General features: G+C 41.1%; 1 long non-coding RNA gene across 1 annotated transcript in view; it reads right to left on the bottom strand.

Annotated features, from left to right (window-relative positions):
* Positions 1-27,974, bottom strand: part of LOC112115592 — a 215,463-nt gene that overhangs the window by 42,801 nt on the left and 144,688 nt on the right. Inside the window, exons 3-4 of the long non-coding RNA XR_003370222.1 lie at positions 26,924-27,097; positions 4,876-5,061 (exon numbers count right to left, since the gene is read on the bottom strand). This is a non-coding gene — a long non-coding RNA (uncharacterized LOC112115592). The remainder of the gene's footprint in view (positions 1-4,875; positions 5,062-26,923; positions 27,098-27,974) is intronic.

Genomic DNA, 27,974 nt, shown 5'->3' with positions numbered 1-27,974 from the left:
AAATCTGAGCATTATAGAAAGCTGATGCTAAAATGATTTGACAAATAATAGCTTTGAGTTCATTACTGCTATTCTCTGTAGAGTATTAACATACAACTATCAACCAGCCAGAAGGAGGAGTAAAATCTGTTGTTACTTAGGCCTGGTCTACACTGGGGGGAAGGAGGGGATCGATCTAAGATATGCAACTTCAGCTACAAGAATAGCGTAGCTGAAGTCGACGTATCTTAGATCAACTTACCTCCCACCCTCACGGTGCAGGATCGACGGCCGCGGCTCCCCCATCGACTCCGCTTCCGCCTCTCGCCCTGGTGGCGTTCCAGAGTCGACAGGGAGCGCGTTCGGGGATTGATTTATCGCATCTAGATGAGACGCGATAAATCGATCCCTGATAGATCGATCGCTATCCGGCGGGTAGTGTGGATGTACCCCATGACACCTAAATACCATGATGCTGTCTTTAAACACAGTAGAACTTCCATTGGCACCCTGTCCAATACAGCCTTAGACCTCCATTTTAATTTATGCAGCTGTGTTTATTTACATAGAGCTGACAAGTCCATTAAATATGTCATCAGTTGCACTCATTTTTACCATCATAGTTTTCCAGTATATACTCTTGGAGTGAGAGGCTTATTTACAGTGATTCAGGCAGTGTTGACCAATTAAGAAACAGAAAAGATCTATAAAGAGGAGAGTTTTTCTCTGCAGCATGAGAGTTAGCAAAGGGAAACTAACATGTTATTTAGCTCTGACACAGTAAACAAACTAGTACAACCAATCCTTCACATTCAGAGGTTAGGAGAAAAGACACGAAATGGCATTCTAGAAGAGGTGGGTCATATGTATTATTTCAAAATATTATGTACACTGGCTGATGGGCATTCACCAAGAGAGGGAAATCAGTGAAAACTGGCATGTATTCAGTCTATGACTGAGCATGGATTTCACAAGAAAGATAGATGAACCAAACATTATTAACAATTTCCTGTTCTTACTATTAAGGGGTTTCACTGACTGAAGCTAAGCAACTGCCGAGAATACATCTCACACTAGAATTAAAATGAGAAAAGAGTTATAAGTTGACTTCCTTTCTGGAAATAACCTTTATCCATTCCTCCTTTCATTCATTTTATAAATGTGGGCTATAGTCAGTGTAAGTCTACTAGTAGGATGTGCTGGAAAAAAATTAAAAACTTCCAGTTTGACAGATATCCAGTAGTTCAGTTTTTCATTTTTCCTGAAAAGTTAAATGGTATCAGTATTCAAAGTGTCTGAGATTTCCAAAAGGGAATTCTTCACAGTAGAAATATACTTTCCTTGTGGGCTTAACAAAGTAGCATTTAGTCTAATTTTTCATTAAGTAAATATAAGATTTTTCTGGGAAAATAACAGTGCAACTTGTCTCCTTGAGATAGTTTTGTAATATCAAGAAGCAGTGTTATAGTTTTGTTCCTTGAAAGACACTCAAAACAAGGTGGGCAAGATGTTGGGGGGAAAACCTACACCATGCAGTAGAATTCCCCAAGGGAAATTCATGTTTATTAAGTTGTTATTCTTGTTCAGTGAAGGTTAGCAAACATTTGAAAGAATTTCCTTCTGGGTCTAATAAAGTGAAAAGGGGAGTGGATGTGATAATACCTGACAGGCCTTGGTTTTCAGCTTGTAGCATTGGTATTATTTTGCACTATTTCAAGTTCTGGATCCCGGTTTCTGATAATATACCAACAATTCAAATATCTCTCTGTATATACACTGAGGAAAACAAAAACAATTGCTCTTGTTCGCTGCCGTGCAAAATCAGTCTATTTAATGTTGCATTATCGTTAGCATTTGACAGCTTCATACATAATGACAGGGGTTAAGCATGCTGTATATTCGGCTGTACTGTAATGGAGACTCTTTTGCTATATTTCTTTCCAAATTTAGCATAGCTATTTCCTGCAGGCTTACAAGTCAGAATGAACTACTACTTCTACTTAGGACCTGACCTAATCAAAGTCAATGAAAAGACTCCCATTAATGTCAGTGCATATTAGTGCAGGCCTTTGATGCCTACAATGCAGAAATATACCTGAAAAAGTAGTAGACCCAAAATTGACATACAAAGATATTTCTTATAATTTCACATTTCAGCTAGGGTCTTCTCTCCAAAAGCATAATTGTCCCTTTTGTTCCTTAGTTTCTACCTTAGTGACACTTAGCACCACAAAGAACTCAAATCAAGCTCATCGGAGAACAGACTTCTAATCAAAAAGGCAGAATTCTAAGATTTTCTTTATTTTCTTTCAGCCTCATCCAGCAATTGCATTCCTCCTCCAAGAGGCTTATTGTTTTACACTCACTAAAGAATTTGAATCCACTACAGTCAGGGCCGGCTCCAGGCACCAGCCTGGCAAGCAGGTGCTTGGGGCGGCCGCTCCGGAGAGGGGAGGCACGTCCAGGTATTCAGCGGCAATTCGGCAGACGGTCCCTCACTCCCGCTGGGAGCAAAGGACCTCCCGCCGCATTGCTGCCGCAGATCGCGATCGCTTTTTTTTTTTTTTTGGGGGGGCTGCTTGGGGCGGCCAAAACCCTGGAGCCGGCCCTGACTACAGTTAGGCCATGTCTACACTACAAGTATTGGTCTGTGCCAATTACATCAGCATTAAGACCGCAGCAGTTAGTAGATCGCGCATGTGCGTTTATACTTGACTGTTTGCGTTAGTGCTGCACATACTCACAAGGACTGCTTGTGTTTATGCAAAGTGCAGTTCACTATGGATAGGTATCCCAGTGAGTCCTGTATCACCCTCCAACACAATTCCTTCTTGTAAATTTTCACAATGCGTTGTGGGGCACACACATGTTGCGCAGGGAGGGCTGAAAGCAAGGGGTCAAGTTCCCATGATGCAAGTTGCTCCATCCAAGAAAGCCAAGCCTATTTCATAATTTTCACACCTTTTTAAAAATCCCACACACCTGCGTGGTACTTGTCACTGTTCACCATCTCTGACAGAAGCATGGGGCCCAGTGACACTTGTTTTTTATAATTTGACAAAATGAATTGCAACCAGATTTTCCCCACCCTGGAATCCCTGTACTCAACAGTAATTTTCTTGTGATAAAGATTAAAAACAAAACAAAACTGGATGGCTTAGGAAATAAGAATTTGAATATAAAACCTTTCACCTATCAGTCACAGAATCAGATCAAGCCCAACTGGAGGATGAATGAAGTCAGAGCCAAACAGTAGTTTGGTGGACTGTGAAAAATGAGCTGTGCCTCATTTATGGTGGACAGGTGTCCTCATCAGAGACTGACACCACAGCTGACACACAAATGTTGGAACAAGCATGGGGACTACACTATCTTTGCATCCCTAAAGGATATACATCTCCAGGTCAGGATGGAGAGATTTTGGGTGCATCCACATTAGGCAAAAAGTTAACATATGGTAGGAATACACCTAACATATGGTAAAATTCTACTGAAGTTAAGGCGGGTGAGGTAATATCTTTTATTGGGCCAACTTCTGTTGGTGAGCGAGAGAAGCTTTCGAGCTTACACAGAGCTCTTCTTCTGTATAAGCTTGAAAGTTTGTTTCTCTCACCAACAGAAGTTGGCTCAATGAAAGCTATTACCTCACCCACCTTGTCTCTCTAATATCCTGGGACCAACACAGCTACAACAACACTGCATACAAAAATGGCAGATAGTGACGATAAGGCGGTTTGTAATTTTCACATGCGTTAGCAGATCAAACTGCTAACGTGTTAAAAATGCAACTAGATTTTTACCTCATTGTAGTTACTGCATATTAGCTGACATGTAGTAAGAACACACATTGTTTCCTAGTGAAGACAAGACTATTGAGGGGACTGTATAAGTCAAAACAGCCTTGACACTGGTTCAACCTATTCTGTCCATAAACAGAAGGCATAAGTCTCCAGTGTCAAATTAACACTAGATGATGCATTTCTAACCTCCTCTAAAAGCGTATCCAGGAACTGTCAACTTTCATGAGCACTAAAATGAATTAAAGGAAAAACTGCTAAAACTGATGATGTTCATAACTAATCTTAAACTTGTTATTCAGAAAAAATTCCAGATGTGAAAGAAAACTACTGGAAGTTAACAGCTGAAGAAAAGTCTGTTTTTCTTTTCCTCCAAAAGATAAGAATATCTTTTCCAGAGAAAGGCGGTTGTCCCATACACATAAAAGAAGAGTAAATTGACTTGAAATATTTGTAGGAATAACAATGGTTTTCCACTGCTGTAGGGGGAATAGCAACAATTAGCATTTTCACATGGACACATTTGAAGATATCCACCTAGATATTTTTAACGGGTGTAAAATTAAATTCATTCAAAATTCAGGGGCTTTTTCAAATATGAAAAGTCTCCTTCCTCCTTTTCCTGCTCAATTCCCCATCTGACAATGCTTAAACAGCAATCCATTTACATAATTTTAAATCCCATAGAGTGTAGCTTCTGAAGTGTTCATCTTTAACTACAAAATTTCATTAATATGCAATGACATGACCCAGTTGAAATGTAAAAATAATAATGTAAAGCTGACCTGCCAATATGCCAGGAGCATGTTGCAGTATCACCCAAGATACATATCAGACCAATGCCTATTTCAAGTTTAATGATAAATGATTACAAAATAGTGAAGTCCATAAGTAATTCCTATCATCTCTTGTTGGAATTCAGATGTCCACATTCATACACAACTACCAAGAATAATGAAGACAGAATAAAATGAGTGGGGGAAATATAAGTGCAAATAAATTTAAAGCAAATGCTATTTCTGGCATTGCTAACTTGTTTATGAGAGATGGATTTAAAAAAAGTAAAATTAAATATGAGTTTGGGAATACTGGTTCTCACCTGCAGTCCTTAGTATCTGAAGAAAGGCATAACCTGGACATAGCTTGGTCACCATTGCAATACCTCCTGCCATAACAGCAAGAGTGACAGGCCAGACCTACTGTCCATCAGTGAGCAGTTTCTGAGCGGGTCCCTCACTTAGGAAGACTGGCTTGAATTCTGGGCCTCGTTCCTATCCAGGGAAACCTTTAGAAAACAAAAACCACACAAGAGGATCAGCCAAAAAAAGAGAGAGAGACTGACTCCAATACAAACACTATGGAGAAAACTGCTGAAAAATGAGGATTAGGCAACTTTGGCACCATTCAAGCAATGTGATTTCCAAATTAGATTTGGGATATATACTCCTAAAAGGTTAACTGATTTGAATTACCCGGTCTCTGATTCTGACTACTTTAAATAGGTGGCAAAACACAATCCATTTCCTTTCCATCTATAACTTCTGTTGAGTTCAGTAGTTCAAAAAGTCTTATTATCACAGCAGATAAGACAGAATTATGACTCTGGGTTTGACATAGTGGAGTGCCTCATTACACGTTGTCACAGACATCAGAGTGCACCACAGATTTCCCCCTCAAGGAGAAATAATGAGCTGTCCTGGGTCCACGGCGCTTTTTACAGCATCTCAGATGTTTCCCTTTGTTTATTTTTTCATTTAAAAAAATAGCAGCCAAAGTAAACAAAAAGTAAAACAACAGTAGTATAAACCTGATAAAGACCAAAATGCCATTGTTGCTGACCAGGCAAATACTGTACTAGTCATAGAAATAATCTGTTTATTGGCATTCTGTTGTAATAAAATGGGATGCCCGCATATTCTCTCTTGTACAATTCCCGCCTCATTATCATCCTGTCCAGTTTGCTGCAGGCCATGACGTAGTCTTTGATAATAGTTTTGGCATATGTTTCCTAGGGAAAGGCCTGGCCACCCTTCTGCTGAATGGATGTCCATCGCGTTAATGCTGAAGATACATATGTGCCGCCTCCCGCTGTGTCAAACCCTTAACACCCACGTGATCTGTCACTATCATTTAATACCATCCAAGCAACATTAATTATACAGATAGTACAGATCTTCTTCTACAAATGGGAAATGTATATATTTATATTTTGCACGCACATAAAATACACTATATATATTAGCAACAAACACTACATTTAATGACAGATAAGCTTGCAGCGGGGCATACCCCACCCACCCAAAACCTTAAAAGCAGGGAAATAAAAAGTTAATGGGAAAGATGTGCACTCCTTTTCACCTTCATATTAAGTACAACTGCAATACACTGCAATGTCCCATAAGACTTTTGCTTCCATCTCAAACAGATAATCCAAAGCAGAAATAACACTAACAATTTTATTTATACAGTACCCCAGCCGCTAAAAAAGGACTTGTGTGCTGAACAATAAAAAAATCCTCATTAACAAAAACACCCCAACCTTCACAAAATGACAGACAACATGGGTAAACAAAAAGAATAAAAACAAGGCAATAAAACAACAGTAATAGTAATTTAAGAACGTCTCAAAAAATAAGCTTTGAGGGGTTTTTTTTAAATGGGGAGAGATGAAATTACATGAATTTTAGGAGGGAGCGAAAGCTCAATCGCCTACTGACTCAAGGCATGATGTCCTGAAGCTATCCCAGCTTCATCAAATTCATACTCTAATGAAAAACCTTAACAGTGACCTCAGCAGTGTTAAGGCAAAATAACTTCCCATATGCCTGGAACGTGTGACAATCTGATGTATTGATCTGTTGACAGAATGGATATAAAAAGCATATGATGTAATTTTTTGTTGTACTAAAACTCACTGACATCAGAAATTCACCATTCCTTCTACTGTTAGATTGAAATTTTCTAATGCATCCTTAACTACAGTGCAGCTTCTGCTGCACCATAATATCAAAATCACTATCTAGCACCTTGCCACTTTCCACATCAAGCAAAATAATTAAACTATGACTCAACTGCATCTTATTGCCTTGCCAGGTGCACCTGGGTGGACAATGCATCAAGAACTAAAATATTAATCCAATGCATTCCCCTATGCAGCATTCCCAGCTCAAGGTGAAACATGACAGCAACATCGCCCTGAAGGTAAAGAGTATGAAGAATGCAACACAAAGAGGTTACCAATAAAATATCCAACCCTCCACAATAAAAGACCTTAACAAATATTAAAATGGTTAAGGAAAAAAACACATACATGCCCATGCACACAAAAGAAATAGTTTAGCATATACAGTAATAGAGGAGCTTCTAACAAGAATCTGTAGGTAGAACACCTCTTGCTTGAGCACATCTAGAAACAGATAATTAAGCTCTGCTGAGACTGAAAGCAATTTTTTTGTTTTGTTTTGCTTTTTTTAAAAAGGACCCAAACCACTGTTCATAGGGTTGGATTCTGTACTGCATGTGGGATAGATTCAGGTTTCTAGAATCCATTACATATTGTGTGGGGTGTTTTTTTAACTGATGATATACGAACCCAGAGAAGCTGAAATTCTCATGAGCTAATATTTCTTCCTTTATTGAGCAAGACAGCAAAGCAAATCAGAGTTCCAAACCAAAGCACAGAATGTGACATAGGAGTATACTAAACATGAAAGTTCTGTTTTGTATATTTTCCGTGCTTAACGAATAAGCTGCCCCATTGCTCACAGAAGGGCATGGCTGGCTCTAGGCACCAGCAAAGCAAGCACGTGCTTCGGGCGGCACAATTACAGGGGCGGCATTCCGTTTTTTGTTTGTTTCTTTCTTTTTTGCTTTGGCAGTTGCACTCCTGAAGCTTGGGGCGGCAAATTTTTTGCTTGGGGCGGCAAAAATCCTAGAGCCGGCCCTGCAGAAGGGGAGGGGGGAGCAGAGCCGCTCTGAGCTGCTGGTCCCTTTAGTTCCCTGTTCCCGCTCTCCCTTTTCACTCCCATTGAGAATAACTTCCGGTTGCTGCAGGGAGAAGAAGCGGGAGACAGTTCCATCTGCAACAGCTCTGATTGGTTATTCTGTCCCAGGCGGAAGGCAAGTTGGGGACAGGCAGGCAGGCAGAGGGCTCAAATTAGCTAAAGGGCTGGAGTGTCTTCTGTCATTGTGAGATTGGCTCCAGTCCAGCCCCAGCCAAAATCCTGTAACTGGCAAACAAAGCGCAAGAGTTGGTGAGGCTATAGTAATGTAGCATGTCCTCTTAATCGCAGGGTTTTTGAAATTTTCCAAACCAGGACTGTTTAATAAAATGTCAACCCAAAAGTCAACCCTATTACTCAGTGCCCATGATGCTGCCTTGGAATCCTTAAACTTGACACTCCCTGGCATAGGCATGTTGTGGAAATTTGCCTTTGGATAAGTAAAAATGGCACAAGTTGTGTTGCTCCATCAGAGTAGGCCATGGGGCCAGCTCCTAAACATTCAACAGAATCACACATCTCCATATAAGTCTGGGGTTCCACAACGGTGAAGATGAAGGGATGCTATTTTCTATACATTAACGTATTTAATAAACTATTTAAATAAGATGACTGATACAGCTACAGAGGTCGGTAATGATACAGTCCACTCATTTTGCACAGTGATCCAGCAGCATTAATACCAAACAAACTGCCCCACAGTCTTCGGTATGTGTCTCTTCTCCTCTTCCTCTAATGTAATCGTCTTATTTTACTGTGGTATTGGCATTCAATACAAGGCACTTCGTTAGAAGTGAGAATTAGCATGTCAAATCCTATGTGACTGGAAGTGAGAGGGTGGGGGGGCTAAAATTGTGGAGCAAGGCCCTTCTCACAAAATCTGGAGTCGACAGTTCTCACATTATCAGACTCTCGTGATTGTAGGATGTTGGGGGCTGTTTGCTGTTGTTTTGGGCTTTTAAAAAATAAATAAATAAAAAAAAATCACACTTCCCTCCCATGGTCTCCTGATGTTTGTCAGCATCCCTGTAAACTTTAAACCTTACTCAAAATGGTTACCATTTCTTTCCTCTCCCCCCAGTTAGGATGAAACAGGGCTGTCCTTAGTGAAAATGATTACCCACTGGTATCCCTAATGTAGAAAATGAACAGGAAACCATGAAAGAACAGGAACATATGGGCAGGAAGGAAATTGAGGGCACATGCAAGGGAATGTAAGAAAAATTAAGAGATATAAGCAGAAGAGAAAAGTTGTTTTCCATGTGTAGTTTTCTAACCAAAGCAAAAGTGGCTTTAAAATTTAATTGCATTTATTTAAAAAATGTGCCTTTCAATTGCTTTAGTCACAAACCTATATTCAATTGAAAAGTGACAGTACAGAACTGTTGAGAGATTAGAGGAATTATAAATGGGAAAATACTCCATAATAGCTACTGTATAAATACTGAGGAGCTAACAAGATAAAAAATATAGTTAAAAATGAGCTGCAAATCATCCCGAAGACACCATCTCTATCTGCATGCATGCAGCAGCTTGTACAAATGGGTTCTCTGTACCCGTTTACACAAGTTACCAAAGTGGAAAGCCAAGCATGAGAAATGTCACTCATCTAAGTCTGTTTGGGTTACATTTCCTATCACCAAGCAGACAGGAAGCGTTCTCAGACTCACAAAGAAGCAAACAGAAGCCAGAGCTAAAAGTAGACTCTTTTTCTGCATGCTATTACTCTGAAAGAACGGAAACCATATGGCGATCAGGTTATTATTCAGCCAGTTAGAGCCTTCAGGTGGCTTCAAATTAAAAAGAAAGATTGTCAACAGATGTACCCATCCACTCTACATCCTTTTTTCATACAGTGTATTAAAACATTATTATAGCTTCATCCACTAGTGCTGCTATAGCCAAAGGTATGCCAGCATTTCAGTATCTGATTGTTACACATCGATAACTTCGTTATAAAAATTCACTCTCGGCTGAGCCTTTAGGTTTTTGGAATGGTCAAAGGTAGTTGTAAGCATTTAAGATGTTTCTACATTTTAAACATATTAACTCTGGCACAGATACCGCTTTCTCATCTACTGTGTTAGTTATCTGTGTACTTACCAATTCAGCACTGAGTGCTGTACCAGTCTTCTCTTGTGAACGAGCCCATCCAACACGTCCCCATTACATTATGCCCTAAGATTACATTGATTTGAAAGGAACTGCCATAGGCAGCTATACCAGAATAAACACATGTTAAAGCTTTAAGAGTTTAATGACAGGTTAGCCCAGTATTTTCTTTTTCATGTTTGAGTGGTATCGGCATTCATGAAATAGATTCATGGCACTTGTGTGTGGGGACATGAGCAAGTGTCTGAATGAGCACTGGGATAACACCTATTAACACTACACATTAACTTACAAAAATAATTAACACTCCCATGCATTTTAAATTTCATTCCTGATTGGTGGGTGTAAGCTGGCGTGGCTGTCCCTCTGCCTCTGAAGGAGGCCATGCCTCCCCGCAGTTTGGTCTGCTAGAGTATTCTCCCAAATGAAGAAAAAACAAAGGGGGAATTAGCAATTCTCAATGGGCCCCGGCCTTCAAGCATGGCAGGGAAACAAGCAGTCAAGGCTCTGGCCTGCAGGTAGGCAGAGCTGTAGCAGTTTATCCACCCAGTCTAGGGGCTCCGGCAGGGGCGAGTGCCAAGCAACATTGCTGGGGCTCCAGTAGGGATGCCCAAGAAGCACAGGCCTCCTGGCCTAAGGAGGGAGAGTACTGCCACCCCAGGGGTGGGCTGGCAGGGGGGACGCAGGCCTGCTCAACTCCACCATGGCCGAGCCCAGGGCCAGAAACAGTGGCAAAGTGGTCTGCCTCTGGGTCAGCTGGGATTCCACCCGCAACACGCTGACCATGTTTCCGGCGGCACCACAGTCTGACTCCCCTGGGCTGCTTCCTATTCTCCCCCTTGGGTGTACTTGCATCCAGGGGTCATCCCTCAGTCTCCCCGGGATACTCTGCCAAGGGTAGCGGTAGCAGCTCCTCAGTGTCGGGAGTGGCAGGGCTCTCTGGAAGCTCAGGCTGGTCTTCTAGGCAGCAGCAGTCCTCCTTGGCGTCCCACTCCAGCAGCAGGGAAGAAGCATCCGTCTCCTTCGGCAGCTCCCTCTCGACAGAGATGCTTGGCCGGCCTTTTAGACTTCCTCTTCCTGTCCCGCCCCTCTGATTCCAGCATGCGGGGCGTGGCCTCCTGGTTCCACCCACCAGGTGACTTGCGGCATTCCCTCCGCATCCACCTCTGAGGGAGGCCACGCCACCTCACTACAGTGGGATAGCAGGAGAAATAGCTGTGCATGGTGGTGTTTGCTTTTTACACCAGCTATTTGAAACGTGAAGAGAAAATGATCACAGACATTTTTAAATGTAGTACAGCAAATAACTGATTATGCAAATATAACCTGGTGTAGCAGGTGTGGTATTCTTACTAACTCTGCCAACCAGGAAAATGTACATGGAAATCTACTGGCATCGTACTTTAATTCATGAACTTAGTGCCATAAATTAATGTCTATCATCTTATGGGTTAATTTGCAACTGTATAGTGATTTGCAAGGACAGTAGAATCAAAGAATCAAAAGCAAAATATGCACAGAATGCCAACTATGATACTTGTAAATATAAGCACACCTATATTAATTCATTCAAACACAGAGGATTCACTCATTTCACTCATCAATCAGATTGGTATATAAGATAGCTGTGGGCAGAGGGTAAGATTTCAAAATATTTGTTTATTTTGAATAGCACAGGTAATGATAACAGATATTAAACTAGGGCAAAAAATTAAGAACTATTATTTCTTCTAGCCTGATATGTCTCTGGGAAATATTTGTCTTTAAATGAAACATTTAGAATTGTATGTTATTAAGAAGTGAAGCTGATGGTTAAAAATAGGGAATGTAGCAGAAAGCCCTTTTAGCCTTGCATATTGAAACATCCTTACTCAAAGTTTCTTCTCTTCCATTATCCCTACAATGGCCCATGAACTTCTCAAAAATTGCTGCTGAAGACAGCCTGGGGAGGCTTTTGGTAATATTACTTACTGCTTACCAAATGCATGAAAAGCGACTTGACTTTTTTTCATTTATTCCAATAGTATTTGCAGGAGGGACCAGTTGCTCTCATCCATTCAAACAAACTTGGGTACACACTCCTTCAGGCTTTATTATCCAGTCTACTAAACTACCTCTAACAATTGTCGGATCTTTAAAATAATTCAGTTCAATGAACAAGATCTGCATTTTACAGGAAGTTGAAGTATGTTTATTCTACCAAGGACTCTAAACTCAGTCTAAAGGCAAACTACCAAACTTGACAACATGAGGTTTACCATAATACAGGCTCAAGTTCAAGGCTCCCTTCAACCCCAATTAATGATGGTATTTCATGAAATGTAACCATATGCCAGCAATCCAAGCCTGAACCCAATTTCTCCACTAGCAAAGCTTGAATGAATTCAAATCCCTCAATCCTGCCATTCTTTTTGGCTTTAACAACTGATTTGAAAGGCTTTTTGAGATTCTACTTTTCAATCAACATGTGATCAACATCAGTAATGACTGGACGATCAGCCACATTGGATACCTTCCTGTAGCCTTGCCAAATCCCACACACCCCATACCCTCCACAAGTCATATTTTGATGGTCAATTAAAATACCACTCTAGTTCTTTTCCAGGATCAACTCTCATTATAGGAAAGTGCAGATGAACAGATGTTGTGTCTGGGTTGATAAGTTTGCATGACAATTTTTCAAAGCTACTTTACTGTTATATATTAAGCCTCCAGATTATACATACACATTGTTGTGTTGTATTTAAACTGATAAAAATAAATTTTAGTGTTATGCTCTTTGCTGATCTTTGCAGGATGGCTCCTGTCAGCTTTCTGTGGGCGCCCAGCCTCTGAAACTGAATTACACAGTAACAAGGTGTCTGCTTGAAAGATCAAAGGGACATTGGGATACATCGTGCCATAACAATTACTGATACAATTATAATTACTAACACACACACACACACACACACACACACACTTTATTTCTCTAATGACAGTCTTGGAACTCTAGGCGTTAAGATACAGCAGTATGCTTCAGTGTGTTGTTATTTGTTAATTAATAAAATGCTCCCAAGTACAAAGATCTCTTAGTGCAAGTGCAATACCCCACCTCCCAAACACTACATAGAATCATAGAATATCAGGGTTGGAAGGGACCTCAGGAGATCATCTAATCCAAACCCCTGCTCAAAGCAGGACAAATCCCCAGTTCCCTAAATGGCCCCCTCAAGGATTGAACTCACAACCCTGGGTTTAAGGAGGCCAATTACATAAATCATGCTGGCCAATCTAAATAAGAAACATTTACAAAATAAACTAAACACCCACATCCACAGGTAAAGGCCAGCTGGGTTTACACCATGCCATGAAGTTGATGATGATGAAGATGACCACCACCCTGGCTCTGCTGGATCCCTGATCAGCTGAATTCCAGTATCAAGAGTTCTCCATGAAACTGTACCAGGCCACAGAGTTAAATTACTGAATATTAGCACAAATACCTAAAAGCTGGCATTTCCACACTGATGACCAGAGAGAGAAGAGGTCTTTCAGAGACCTAGGATCTATGCTATATAGGTTGTTGTAGATCCAATGAGAAAACAATCTTCCTCCCAGCCTTTTTCTGTACAGACCTTCCTACGGGCTTAAAAGTCTCTTTAGGCCCCAATCTGGGCTCTAGAAAGTTCTTTCCCAGCCTTCTTTAGGCTCTCCAACTGTGTGGTCTCTCTTTTCGGGCTCAATTAGTTTTCTTCCCCTGAATTTATGTCCACCACTTCCAGATGTCACTATATAGGAACTCAGGCCCCCTTCTCTTCTGGGTTCTGGTCCTGGGACCCTATATATTCAGTAACTGCCCAATTCACTTGACATGGTTGCATCACCTTTTCCCTGCATCACTTCCTTCATGGCCTGCTCAGTTCTAGGATTCTTTACAGACTTTCCCAGACTGGACACTTCTCCACTCCTCCAGGTCCTCTTTTGGCTATGCTCCAGGCTTCCTGTCTGGAGAACTCGGCCCAGGTTGTTTGCCAAACCTAATTTCCTCCATGCTGAGCTCCAGCTACTTCTTATATTGTCCACTCAGAGTCATATTCCTAGTCTCCTGAACCATCAATCATATGTTCCAGTTGATGACTAAAATTTAAAGAAACTCCAGCCTTAAAGGGACTATGTCCCTATAACAGACATCCTAGTCTGCAAATGTCCCCCCCTCCCGCCTTCCCTCCCCCAAAGCACCAGTGCCTTGTTACAGGGGGCCACCCTGCCATACTTTCAACTTATGAGCATCACTTATATCTTATCTAGGCAGGACTCCAGCTAACTTGGTCTCATCTAATCTACGATTTAGGACAAGTTCTTTGAAAGCAAAGATCTCTGTCAGAATTTGATACAATAAAGAGAAACAGATGCATGTTTTCTACATAATGATCTCACTAATTCATCGCACTATTTCTGCCAGCAGCCTGGGCTCTCTCAGAGAAAGAAAATAAGGAAACAGGTCCCCAAACAAGTCAAAACCATTTTGGTCAACAACAACTAAGTCTTTTGACAGAGCCAAAAGTACAAGCACACCTGATCTTTCTTTCACAGGACGAGCTCAACCACCAAAAAAAACCAGTGCAGTCTCATGCAAGACCCAGGCTGAAAGCAAGAATGAAAGAAACCAAGGAAATCTGGAGGTCTCTAAATGATATCAAAGCCACCTTGCCACAGTCTTCCCAACCTGCAGCAGAAAGAAAAGGTTAGAAACAGAGCGGCAAATGGCAAGACTGCTGACCTCAAGATAGGCATCAAAGAACCATTCATCTTAAAATGGCATCCTGTCCTTCCACAGGATTTAACTGTAATCTAAATTTACAGAATACCTAGTTTTATCACAACACATTTGTTTTAAACATACTGTTTTAATATCAATAATGAATGTTTTTGATAATATCCATTTTTAGTTTTTTGCTACATAATGTTAATATTCTGGCTTTGCTGCCATCTTCCTGGCTTTCCTGTTCTTCTGTCTGGCTACTGAGACAGTTAAGATGGGATTAAGCATGTCAATGCAAGGGACGGGCACTGGAAATGGGGCGGGGGGGGCGGGAAATGAACAGACCACAGCCTGTGCACAGCAGAGCACAGTTTTGTGGTTGCCAATCTCCAGGGCAACTAACAGGATCAATTATTAAATTGTTCATGTCCTTTGAACCTCATGGGCTATGATCTAAACAAGAATACACTCTGTCACTGATATTCACAGATGTGCAGATGCTGAAACTGTAAGGCTCAGTCCCTCGCTTGAAGGGAATCAAAACACCCTGATGACACCTGGTGCACATTAAAGCCAGCTTTGATTTCAAAGTCAGAAATCTAGGGGAAATCCAGGGGGTCATATTTGTCAGGTCACACTTTCCTCTCCCAATGTGGCTTTCCTTCTTTCCTTTCATATTTTCATTAACACTATCAATCCTAACAAATATTCTTCTTCTCTTTTTTAGCTCTTCCTGCCATCTGCACCAGCCAGTTCCACCCTAATTGTGTGGAAAACCTGATTAGGAGACGTACCTAAGTTGTATGATGAAGTAGCAAAACAGACCTGTTAAAGCCAATCACATTGTGACCATCACATGGCTATTCTCTTGTTGAAGAACTGCTTGAGCCCAGAGAACAGCACTTGTGCAAAGTTATCATAAACATTTGGAATGCACTGTGACAAAGTTCCTCCTCTATCTTGGTGGGTCCTGCGCTTATTGGCGGATTTTCTTGCCTCAGAGATTCACCACGTGGGTTGGGGAACAGCCCAGAGACCTTCCCCTCTGGAAGAACCCACAGTCCAGGTCAATTGGGAGGTTTGGGGGAAACCCGGGCCCACCCTCTACTCCGGGTTCCAGCCCAGGGCCCTGTGGACTGCAGCTGTCTATAGTGCCTCCTGTAATAGCTGCATGACAGCTACAACTCCCTGGGCTACTTCCCCATGGCCTCCTCCAAACACCTTCCTTATTCTCACCACAGGACCTTCCTCCTGGCGTCTGATAACGCTTGTGCTCCTCAGTCCTCCAGTAGCACACCCTCTGACTCTCAGCTCCTTGCACCTCTTGCTCCCAGCTCCTCACACGCGCACCACAAACTGAAGTGAGCTCCTTTTTAAAACCCAGCTGCCCTGATTAGCCTGCCTTAATGGATTCTAGCAGCTTCTTCTTAATTGGCTCCAGGTGTCCTAATTAGCCTGCCTGCCTTAACTGGTTCTAGCAGGTTCCTGATTACTCTAGTACAGCCCCTGCTCTGGTCACTCAGGGAACAGAAAACTACTCATTCAGTGACCAGTATATTTGCCCTCTACCAGACTCCTGTACCCCACTGTTCTGGGTCTGTCACAGTACCTTCTGCTCTTTCAACATGGTTACTGCAATGAATGTGGCTTTGGCGTATGAAAAGTGAAGACACCGAGCTACTCGCAAACATAAAAACATAGGAATTGCCAAACTGAATCAGACCAGTGATTCAACTAGTTTGGCATTCTGTCTTCAAGAGTGGCCAGTTCCAGACACTCCAGAAAAAGTGATCATTAGCAGAATATCCTGCATGAGTGGCCTTAAACATTAAAAACTTTAATTTCAAGGTTTTCAAAGTTCAGGGCCTTGAGTTTCTCTTCTGCAGCTGAAAACATACTATAAGAAACACACAAAGTAGAGCACAAGCTGCTTTCCTCACTCTGCTCCAGGCTCTTGCTACTTTACCGCCTGTAACAAGCAAAACACAGAACCAAGAATACCTTGGCAGGTCAATTAAAGGCGAACTGTTTTTCAACTATTCTGTTTAAAAATGTACACTGTCCATTTTTTACATTTCCATCTGTACACCAATTTGGGATACTAAATGGTATCTTACATTTATTTATTTTTAAGGGATTGGGATTTGTCTTCTTTCTTCTAGTCAAAGTTTATGCAGCCATTATTGATGTACCCTACCTGGCCACTATTTTACAACTCGCACCCTCCAGCTTAAATGCAAGAAAAACCACTGGACGTTGTACTTCTTTTAAAAAAAAAGTTTTCTCTTATTTGCCTAGCACACGCCTTTTACTCCTTCAGCTCTGTTTTGCAAAGCAGCAGCAGCAGCAGATATAGCAGCCAGTCATAGCAACTAGGGACAGAGCAAAAAGGAAAGGGCTCAACTGCACCTTGAAGGGTGGCACAGATGCATCCTGTCCCAGGAGCACTGGGAGGCAGCATGCTACAGGCAGGCACAATATCTCCCACAGCTCCTATGGAGGGCTGCTGCTGCGCCACCCTTTCAGAGAGTGCAGCATGTGTCCCCGTCCGAGCCCAGCCAGTATGGAGAGGGGTGACAAAGCCATGGCTCTGGCTCCACACTGTGCTCGCTCTCTACCCAGGATCACTAGCAACACTAGTCTGGAACACATCTTCCACTCCAGGGATCCAGTGCCTAAGGGTTCCTTGGATTTTCCTCCTCACTGCACACCTGAACATGTGCCAGGCACAATTTGTTCCAATGTTTACCCCTTATATGTATTTGGGAAGTTGATTATATATTAATATCCCATCTAAAATTATAGCAACAGATACAGAGCCAAATTCTTCTCTCATACATACTCATGTAAGTACAGAGGAACTCCACTGACTTCCACAGAGCCAAATGAAGTCAATGGAATTACTCCAGATTTACTTCAGTGTAACTGAACAAAGTTGGGCTCACAGTCTTCAGCACAATGTATTCCAGAGCAGGTAGAATTGGGAAAAGCCAGTTGCTCAATGTTGTGAGGGAGAATGTATATTTATTTCATTCAAGCATCGTTTTAGAAATCTTGCTCTGCTAAGTATTTTCTCACACTGGCTGATCAGACCCAGAGCGCGGGGCAGTAATTTACTTTGGTCATTAAAAGGAAAAAGAAGAGAGTGCATTATCAGCTTTAAATAGAAAAGGCTGAATGTAAACTAACACAGCAGCAGTAGTCTATATTATACACAATAATTAAAAAAGCCATTCACATCCATTCTGTGGCAGAAATTCTAGTACCCAAAGAATTAAATTCAGAAACTCTTTGAATGATTCCAGAAAGCATTACTCACTTTTTACTGTCATTGGTATAACACCATTTGTACAATCTTTTCTCCCCAGTATAATATCTGCTCTTTGTATCTCTCAGACTCTTGGCTTAGTTTTGCATATGGCTTTCCTCTGTCTGTAACATTTGCCCTCTGCCCCCTTTATATATTTTAGGTTTTGCTTTTTCCCTCTGCAAAACTTGCTTTTAAGGCAATGGTGCTAGGCAGCTTTTTTTCTTGATTCTTCCACAGCAATGTACTGAAAGAACATTCTTCCACATATGTGAAGGAAGGGATAGTATAATTTGAACTCAAGAGTGTCTGCAAGTTTTATATCAAGCATTTCATTTGCTATGTAGGTAAATAGGCCTGTTGTGTATAGATAAAGTAACAGACAGCAGTAGGTGATACACTGCAGTATGACAGTCACATGATGAAGCCATGAACCCTCATGCACCTGCTCCAACGGTGCATGTAGTCTGAGGGTTTTCCCTGATTGATGTCGGTGTAACTGCTTCACAGGCTGTGTGGGTGAAGGATGTGGGTTGGCTTTCTGCAGTGCACTGTTCTAAACTTCCATCTGACATTACATAAGGAGAAGAGAGACGGAGACTCTCACATGCCCACCCACACAGACAAACAGACAGATATAAAAATACATGACCTTAAAAGTCAGGAAACAAGCAAAAAGGAGGAAGCATCTTTCTCACGAGTGAAGCAAATAAATCATAGATGAAAACACCATGGGCATAAAAACAATGAAGAGCTAACTCCATTCCTGGTGGAACACCACTGATGTAAATGGACTGAGGGGATGAGGCTGGCCCATTACCTTTACAATACTTGTTACCCTCTACAGCTAGTGCTTTGCTCAAAATATTATTAATTTAACCTGGCTATTAAATTTGAGTCCATGCTATCACAGAAAGCAAGGATACAACAACAATCCTGAACAATAATAACAACAACAAAATGTGTGTTTAAGTTAGGGCTGGTGCAGTGGGGGAGCATCTGGAAACTAGAGATGAGCAAACTTCTAAAGTTTCCAAAGGTCTGTTTGGCTAAACATCCAAAAGGAAGCTCTCAAGCTAGTTTGATTTTACAAAAAAACTGGCTCACTCATACCCCAAAAGGTAGCAGACCATTCAACAGTCCAATATTATACACACCCTCTCTCTTTTAGAAGGCAGGAACATCTGTATGGTCTCCTGTTCAAGGGCTAATGAATGTCACCATGCTCACCTGAAACATTTCCAGTAAATTACACTTAAATACCTTGGGAATACTCTGTTTATTATTAAAAAAGGTGGGCTCCTGGAATTTCAGAAAGAAAGAATTCCTCCTGCGTAAGTGTTTCTGGAGGTGAAAGAACGCCTTCTGTTCTTGCCACACCATGTGTTGTTCCATCTACTCCAAATCCAGTTTTGTGAAGGCAAATTATTCGTTACACTTGTTTAAAAGAAAATGATTGTGCTGCTCCAAAATAATACCTATATGTAAGTAAGCCACCTAACTCCCAACTCTATCCATGTTGTACATAGCTACATAGTTACCCAATAGAGTATGGTTCCTTTTAATAAAGTTACAGTACTGGAAGAAACTGAGTCAATACAGCAGCTTATCGCTGAGGTGAAGGGTGTGAACAAAGGCTGTTCATAGAAGGCTGTGGATAGAAGTCTCCCAGAAACTTTGGGATTCACACACGGAAATGTGCTCAAACTTTGAGCACGTGTAATTGTGGAAGAGGAGCACTGAAAGAGAGAGATGTGAGCAGAACAGAGATAGACCTGAACTCTCACTCCAGATCCAATCATACTCCAGCTGCACCCACTGTGCCAGAACCACATACAAGAGAGGTACACAGCCACTGCTACTTTCTATCATCCCTGGGAAAGGGAAAGGGAGGCAGGAGATGTAAGAGTGCTAGGTGCTATGTCCTTGTCCTGGGGGCAGGCCCTTTTAGGGAGGTCAGGGACCAGCCTACCTGTGACTGGCTCCGCTAGGGCGAACAAGACAACCCAGATCCAATTGTGAACAGTTAATTACCTAGGTGGCTGGGTGGGAGTTAATTAGTTAAGGAACATCTGGGCCTTATAAAGGGTTCTGAGGGCTCAGACAGGAAGCCCCAGAACACAGTGAGGAAGCTCCTAAGGAGAGGGACTTTGCAGAAGAACTGGTTAGAGAGCTCACCTGAAAAGGGGACCTCTGAAAGGAGCTGCTGGAGGGAGATGGTTCCAAAAGGGCTATGAGTGGCAAAGCCCTAGGAAGGCCCTGTCCCAGCAGAAGGACCTCACCTGACAGTGGCAAGAGGTCCAGGTCATTGGGGAACTACACATCACTCCAGAGAAAACCCTCTGCAGGGTCCCTGAATCCAGAGAGGGAACCCTTCCCCAGGTGACAGCAGGAAGCCAGACTCCAGAAGAGTGTTTCAAGTCAAGAGGGCATTACTAGTGAAGAGCCTGGATGGAAGAGACAACTGGATTCAGGTGAGGCAGACACACTAATGTTAACAGACACTAACAGCAAACATTTGTTTCAGCCTTTGTTTAAATAAACCGGACCACTGAAGTGGTATTGTTCACTATATACAAGCCTCACTGAACTTATTAATAGCCCATATGGGAAAACTGAGGCAGGAACACACATGCTGCTCCTCAGCGGGCTGCCAGCAGGCATGCAGGGTGACACCAGCATTGATACAAGGGGGCTTTCAGGGTCCGAGTGCCCATGCTATAATAGGCCTCATTCCTCCATGCCCAGCCATAGATCTGGCTTCGCTTGTCAGAGGAAGCAAGCAACACAATCTGAAAAGGATGTTCCCTCCATTGCTAGCAACAATTTTTACCCTAGCTCCCCATATCTTCAGCACAGTTCTGTGTACAAACTACACAATTTGGTCCTAAATAATAATAATAGTGTGTGTATAATAGACTTTCCAAGGTATATTAAAGCACTATAGAATCCTTGTGTATGGAATTATAAGATTCTTGTAATTTTTCTTAATTTGGGGAATTTTCTTGGAACTGTAGCTAGAAATATACATCAAGATTTGATAAAGTGACCAGTAATTTTGGCTGTCCCACATGAGATAGTTCAAAGGGACCTAATTATCAGGGGATAGTTGCTTAGCATTTTTGAAACACAAGTTGGTGTAGCAAGTTGGGTACCCAACAATGTGTGGCATTCAAAGTCTTTCTTTTCTTTTCTTTTTTAAATCTTGGCCACATGAAGTATTTGCTGTGTAGAGACTTAAAATCCTGAACCACATTTACCTACACTAATACACCTGGAAGAAACAGAATTATTTAACTTTCACTTGCATCAGCAGTCTGCCAGTAAATATTTGGCAAGGGTTATAAGGCAGGTTATTGTAGATGCAATTGTGAAGCTAAAAAATGTAGTGCTTTTCATCTATTTTTCCTCACGCTGACTTCAGTTAGGCATAAAACATACTGACCTAAGATGTGGATGTTATACTACATCCAAACCCTCAAGTCTTGTTTTGCAAAGTATGACAGAACTTCAAAAAGAAACAGTAAATGCTGGCTACTTTTTAATGATTACTTTTGTTTGTTGAATGTTAGTGGGAAACCACTATACTTAATTCCTGGTGAAATACCTTGTCCTCAAAAGACTACTGCTAGAAAACATTATGTACCATAGTCTATCCACAAAGGAATTAACATAGCAGGATATGAATGCTACATCTGGGAGAAGATATATGAAAGGTAACAATGATTTTAAGTATCAGAGGGGTAGCTGTGTTAGTCTGGATCTGTAAAAAGCGACAAAGAGTCCTGTGGCACCTTATAGACTAACAGACGTATTGATTTTAAATGTCAGTAGCAAAGCAAAGGATTCTAAAACTTCAGACCAGAGGCTGCATCTGGACTAAACTTTCCTGGGTGAAGTAATAAAAATAATTGGCTTTGCATGCCTCATATTATCCATGATCTTGAATCCATCTCTGTTGAATAATGATCAGCATTGGTATGAAATGCCCATGAATAGATAGGTGAAGGAGAAAAGGGAAGTGAAGTTCAATGTTAGAGAAAATAATAATAATAGTAACAACTGTTTAACAACTATGATAATAAGCAGAGGTTAAGTATCATCTCAATTTAACAGATGGGGAAACTGAGAAATAGGGAGATAAAGGTATTTGTCAAAGGTCATATAGCAGGTTATTGACAAAGCTGTAAATATGACCCAGGGTTCTTAACTGTAACTGCACTGTCCTACCTGCTAGATCACAGAGAGCAAAAATAGCTTATTAGTTAAAAACAATCACCCCTATATTTCCATCCATTTGGGTCTTCCTGATTAATCCAGTAACTACTACTAGCAATGTACGGATTGAGCAACAGAAATTCACTGTTGCATTGCCTCTCATCTTGTCTTTAAAGGGACACTTCTACTTTTCTGTGGATTTGTCCTGCTTCCTGCAACATCAGACCCCAGGGTGCAAAAAAGTCCCAAATTAAAATTTGTGCCAGGTAAATCATATTTTTTTGCATCACAACACTGCAAATGTATCATCAGACAAGATAGGAATGAATGATGTTCACCCACTTGAAAAATTAAAACGCTGACATTTTTTTCATGGGCTGGTATCCCCAATGGTGACTAATAGAAACCCACTGTAGCAGTTATTAGCCATTGTCAAAGTGCATAAATATCGCTTTGGTGCATCAAAAGCCTCAACACAACCATGAAGCTGTACTAGGATCAGCCCCACTTGCAATAATTTGCTCAAATCTGCTGAGCACCTTAGTCTTCTTGGAAACAAGAGAGACCACATACTCACTACTAGTCCAACGCCTAGTCTGCTAAACATGTAAGAACATTTGACTTTGATACTTGTCTCATATGAAATAATCAAATGCTGCAATAGCAGCAGAAGATGCAACTGAAAGAGCATAAAAGGAATGCATGCTAAACAATGCTATAAATTGCAAGCCTGTGTAGAATCTCATAATAAAAATGTCTGTCGTTTGGAATTCTAATCAAAGGGTCTGGAAAAGAGGCAAGCCCTCTGGGCCCGTTGCCTTTGGGACTGGTGAACTGTCACTGCTGGAATAAAGCAAAAGGGTGGACCCTTCCATTTATTCTTCTACTAAATAGGGATGACGTTTACCTAACTCACAGGGGTGTTGTGAGCTTAATTAATATTTGTAAAGCACCTTGAGTACCTATAGTAGTCATGAACTATTGCTGTAGGATATGGTGATATTTCAATTACGTACCACACACAGATACAGGCTGCTTCAGACTCAGAGATGGTAACCAACTATTCAGATACTCCACTCTAATTATTGGTTTCAGGCCAACAGATCCAGACACCCTCATTTTTCCAGTGAATGCAAAATGTGAATCTGTGAATCAGCAGTTATCTCAAAATGTAATAGTCAGCCAGGATCCAGTCACACTCCAGTTCATCTCCCCACTCAGTCCTGCAAGGTTCTGACCAAGCCAGAAATTTCACCACTGAAATAGCAAACCTAAATGATGAAGGGGGGCATCTAAGTAGAAATATTGATGAACTAAGATATCAACCACATTTTTTTTCTTTTTAAACTTCTTCCCCCTTCCACTCACATTGACTTTAATATCTTTGAAATATCTAAGCAGAGAGGATCACTAAAATATGTGAGGGGAGACACTCAGTAACTTCTATGTTATTTTTTTCTTTATTTTTCATGTATAAAGTGATTCTTTTTAACAAAGGTGATACCCAGAGCAGGGGAGAAGCAAGGTAAGAGTGGATGCCTTGAAATTAAAATCCCTGACAGGACACGACACCACAATTAAGTAAGTTAACAAACACAACTGCATTTAGAGAAGCAATAAGAAAACGTATCTTATCCTTGAATGAGAGTAACATCAGAGAGGTTAAAGTAAAAACCACAAACTAACTCTTTCCTGCTAAGGAAAAGTCTTTGCAACTGATCAGCCTTGCCTGCATGCTTACTAGCCTCCTATTTGTTAAACTTTCCCCCTCCTTACAGTCATTCTAATATTTATACTATTTGGTCAGAATAAACCCCCTGCAAGGCACTTTGAGTGCAAGATCAATCCAAAAGCCAGTCTCTCTGTGGAGGGGTGCCAAGATTATTTGCTTTCCGATTACCTTTTAACCTTCACACATATGCATGCTCCCCCAGATCTCTCTTTCCCCCATTCTGTTGGTTTTAAGGAAGAATGAAGGGAAACACTCTCATACCCACGCTCACGTTCCTTTGGGTCAGCCTTGACAGTCATGTTTTGACTCAACAGCTTTCAGGGAGAAAAAAAAGCAGCACTGACAAGAAATTTGTGACTTCCCAGCCAGGTTGTTTTGGAAGGAAATGTGCTCTGCCCTTTCGGGAAGGGGAAATTGCTTTGTAAGTCTAGACCGAGCCCTTCCCCTTCCATGTCTATTTCAATTCATTTAAGACAGAAAACAAAAAGAAGGTGGAGAACTGAAAGGACCATTGGGCAGAGTTTCCAAGCTCAAAACAGAATTATATGTGGGTTTAAAGAGTGCTTTGGCAGCCCAAACACTGATGAAGCATCAACCAGGGAGAGGGGAGGAGAGACAGGGAGAATGAAAATACTAGGAAATTAGAATGGAATCTAGGACAGGGATTGTGGTAGCATCTGCTATAGTCAAAGTGGAAAAGGAGAGAGGTAAAAAGACAGAACAGGTGGCAGGCAGGCAGTCTGGCTATAATATCAGACTCGTTTGTCTTTACATCACTACAAAGAAGGCAACACCAGAAGTGAATGTCTAGAACTGCGCAGGTTATGGAGAAAATGTAAACAAGGTACCAGCAAATTCAATGCATTTGAAGGCAATATTACTGATGAATACCCAACAGCTAACGATGTGGTAAAGAATAAAGACACGATGACACCAAGCAGCTGTCAGATAGGATCAGAACAGCAGGAACCTTGAAACAATTAATCAGATGAAATTAGATGAATTTTAAGAGAAGCCCAGAGGGGCCAGATGAGTTAAGATGTGGGAGAGGCCACAGAGAGCATCTTGAGAGTTGCACTGAGGCCCAGAAAGAATTAAAACAAAGGCCCACAAGGAAAAGAGGGGCCTGGAGTGGCTTGAGACAGTAGCACAACTGGTGACTAAAAATGCAGCACAGGTTGAAAGTGTGTTCCAATGCAAGAAGCAAACTTGGAGCAGCAGCAAAGACAAAAGAGTGAGGGAAAAGCAGCCCTGGAAACCAGGAAATCTAGAGGGGCCTAGTGGAGAGCAGATAGCGAATCAATGTGGCCCCAAGAGATTTAGAGAGAGGTTTAGGATAATGTCAGAAGAATCTGTTAGTCAAAGCAGGAAGGGAAGCATATTGACAGGGGTTTTGGACCCAATTGAGAGATACGGAGAATGAGCATTTAAATTAAACTAATTTGTAGAGAGTCATTGATCCTCACAAACTCCTGTTTTATTTACTGTTTATTTTTATGTTTAGGCAGAAAACATGGTTTTCTGTGTTTGCTTTTATTTTAATTTTTTTTATTAGGGTTTTTTGGGTGGGTGGAGGAGGTGAAGGGAGTACACAGTTTGTGAAGATCTTGATCATTTTCATATTTAATACCTTGAGCTCCCTTTATGGACACAGAGGTAGTTGGCACTGTGATATTTTTCATATGGGAAAACAAATGCAGGCCTAGAAAGCAGCAGTGCTGTGAGATGAGTACTCAGGGTCAAAGTTCAACCAGGGCCCTAGGTCTAGGAGAGGTTTTTTTCTTACTGGGAAGCAAATTAATATACATGATTGGTCTCTCACCTTTCTGGTCTCTCACCTTTCTAGCCCCTCCCTTAATAAAAAATAAAAAACAAACCACTAAGAATTTTGCAATACCCTTAGCCTTGTGCTTTTAGCCAACAGCATATTTCTTAGTTGTGTGTGTGAGTGAGAGAAAATCTGGCAGCACATCATTTAAGAACTCTTAGGGAGAACTGTTGCAAATGCCAGCTAATATAGCACATTTCTTATCCTGAGGTTGCACTGGGCTACAGCCCAGTTTCCTTAAGTTCCAAATTAAGAAAGGGGGGGGGGGAGATAAAACATTTTTTCTTGATTAAGTGCCAAAAATGATATTTTCCCTCCTTATGCAAATTTCTCTGGACTAGAGATGGGATTGATGATAATACCTCTGAGTCATCATCTCCTTTCCCTGAATCAGAACATCATGTAGATGATGTAGTGTTTTCAGTACTGACACTTTAAGTGGTCTGGCTCTCTTCCCTTCTAAATCACAGAGTCAGGTTCGGGAGGCCAGTTTTGTAAACAAGGTTAGCAAATTGCTATTAAGTTTGTCAATTCCAGTAATCAGCATCAAGATAATGACAGTCACTCACTCACTTTTCCCTTCAACAGACCAGAAATAGTTGATCAGCTAAATCCTTCCCAAGAAGTGATTCAGCACAAGTAAATGCAATTAGGTCGCAGTTATTTTTTTCTTAAAGCTGGAAACTACACCTGCATATATAAAATCATTTAAACTAGACACACCCCTCTAGCTTTAACATTGGGAGACACCTCTAAGCCTATCACAGGTCTTAAGGAATATATTTGCAAAGTAAATAATGCATGTGCTAACTTTCTTGTTAGTCAGACTGGCAAAATAATGAATTCTATTTATCAGGTGCTACCTGTCAATTTTGGCCTCATGTTGTTTACAGCATACCTGTGATTTACTGTAGGAAAAATATTGATTTCCCTAATGATCACAGAAAATTCTGCTGAATTTCATATAACATTACTGTGGGGACTAGTAAATCAAAACACATAAAAGTAGCCTTCTTGCTTATCTTAGCCATCTGCAAAGTTTCATACAGCTAAAAACTATTTGATGTCATGTCAAATGGCAAATACGCTTCCCTGAAGTAGCAAGTTATTTAAATATGTACGCTGTACTACCCTAATACATAACACCTAATTAAGCAATTTGGGAACTCCAACTGGCAGGCACAACACTGGCATACTGTACTTACAGAGCAGAGTATGGAAAAGAGCTAAAAATGAAGATGTGGTATGCTGCTTGCTGCTCTTGGTATTTCAAGGTTGCCCATCACAGTGGTATCTAATGCTTCTGCTGCAGAGACCAATGATGGTATCTTAATGCCAGCTTGCGGATAGAGGCCCTTTACCATGTTCGAAGACATCACCTATAAAAAATTAAAGCAATGGTCATCTGACACCCCGAGAGACATCACTTTCTTCTATACTGTGGTTTGTCTCTACCCTACTCCCTCAAAGTCTCAGACAACAGACTGCTGCAGCAGTAAACACTTCAGTTTCATCCCAGTCAGCATCAGGTGGCACTTTTCTTAGCCATTTGAAGGACACTTACCCAAGGAGGGAAGCTGACAGAAAATGGCTAACTTGCTTTATCAAAATGAGTCTATTTCCACAGGCGCTTTAACTATAGGGGTGGGGGAAAAGCAGATTTTCTGCCCCGTGTTCACTCAGCATGAGACAGTAAAAGACAGTGAAGATGAGTCATCTCTATGGGTGATGGAACTGCTAAAACTGAAGGAGTACTGAATACAAAGCACAAAAGATTTAAAAAAGAAAGCCTGTGTAAAACATAAAGGGATCCTGGCGACAAAATATGAAAACGGAGCTTGAATCCTTTCCTTAGATTACACTGTTCCATGTTTAAAAAAATACATATACATACATCTATATCTATATCTATATCTATATATATCAGGTTAAAATGTTTTTGTTTTTAGCTTTTACCTATTTATATAATATACCATATGCCAAAAGCAGAAAATAGATGTGACAGCATACCAAGACATGTATATCTGTTGCTGCTGTACATGGGAATGATCATAAGTAATTATTTAAATAGTTTCATTATATATTATTTCCCCCTTCCCCCAATACACAACTTTGACTAACTATATCATGGGTCCAAAAATAGTTCTGCACTATTGACTAGATTAAAACAGGCAAAAGATTACTGTGCATATACTACTTAAAAATTAGATCAAACTACCTAAGTCCCTACTGCCAACACACACACTTTGATAACAT

Source organism: Terrapene carolina, unplaced genomic scaffold (assembly GCF_002925995.2).
Source record: "Terrapene carolina triunguis isolate 2854851 unplaced genomic scaffold, T_m_triunguis-2.0 Scaffold58, whole genome shotgun sequence".
Classification (NCBI taxonomy): Eukaryota; Metazoa; Chordata; order Testudines; family Emydidae; genus Terrapene; species Terrapene triunguis.
This window is presented reverse-complemented; position numbering and strand designations above follow the sequence as displayed.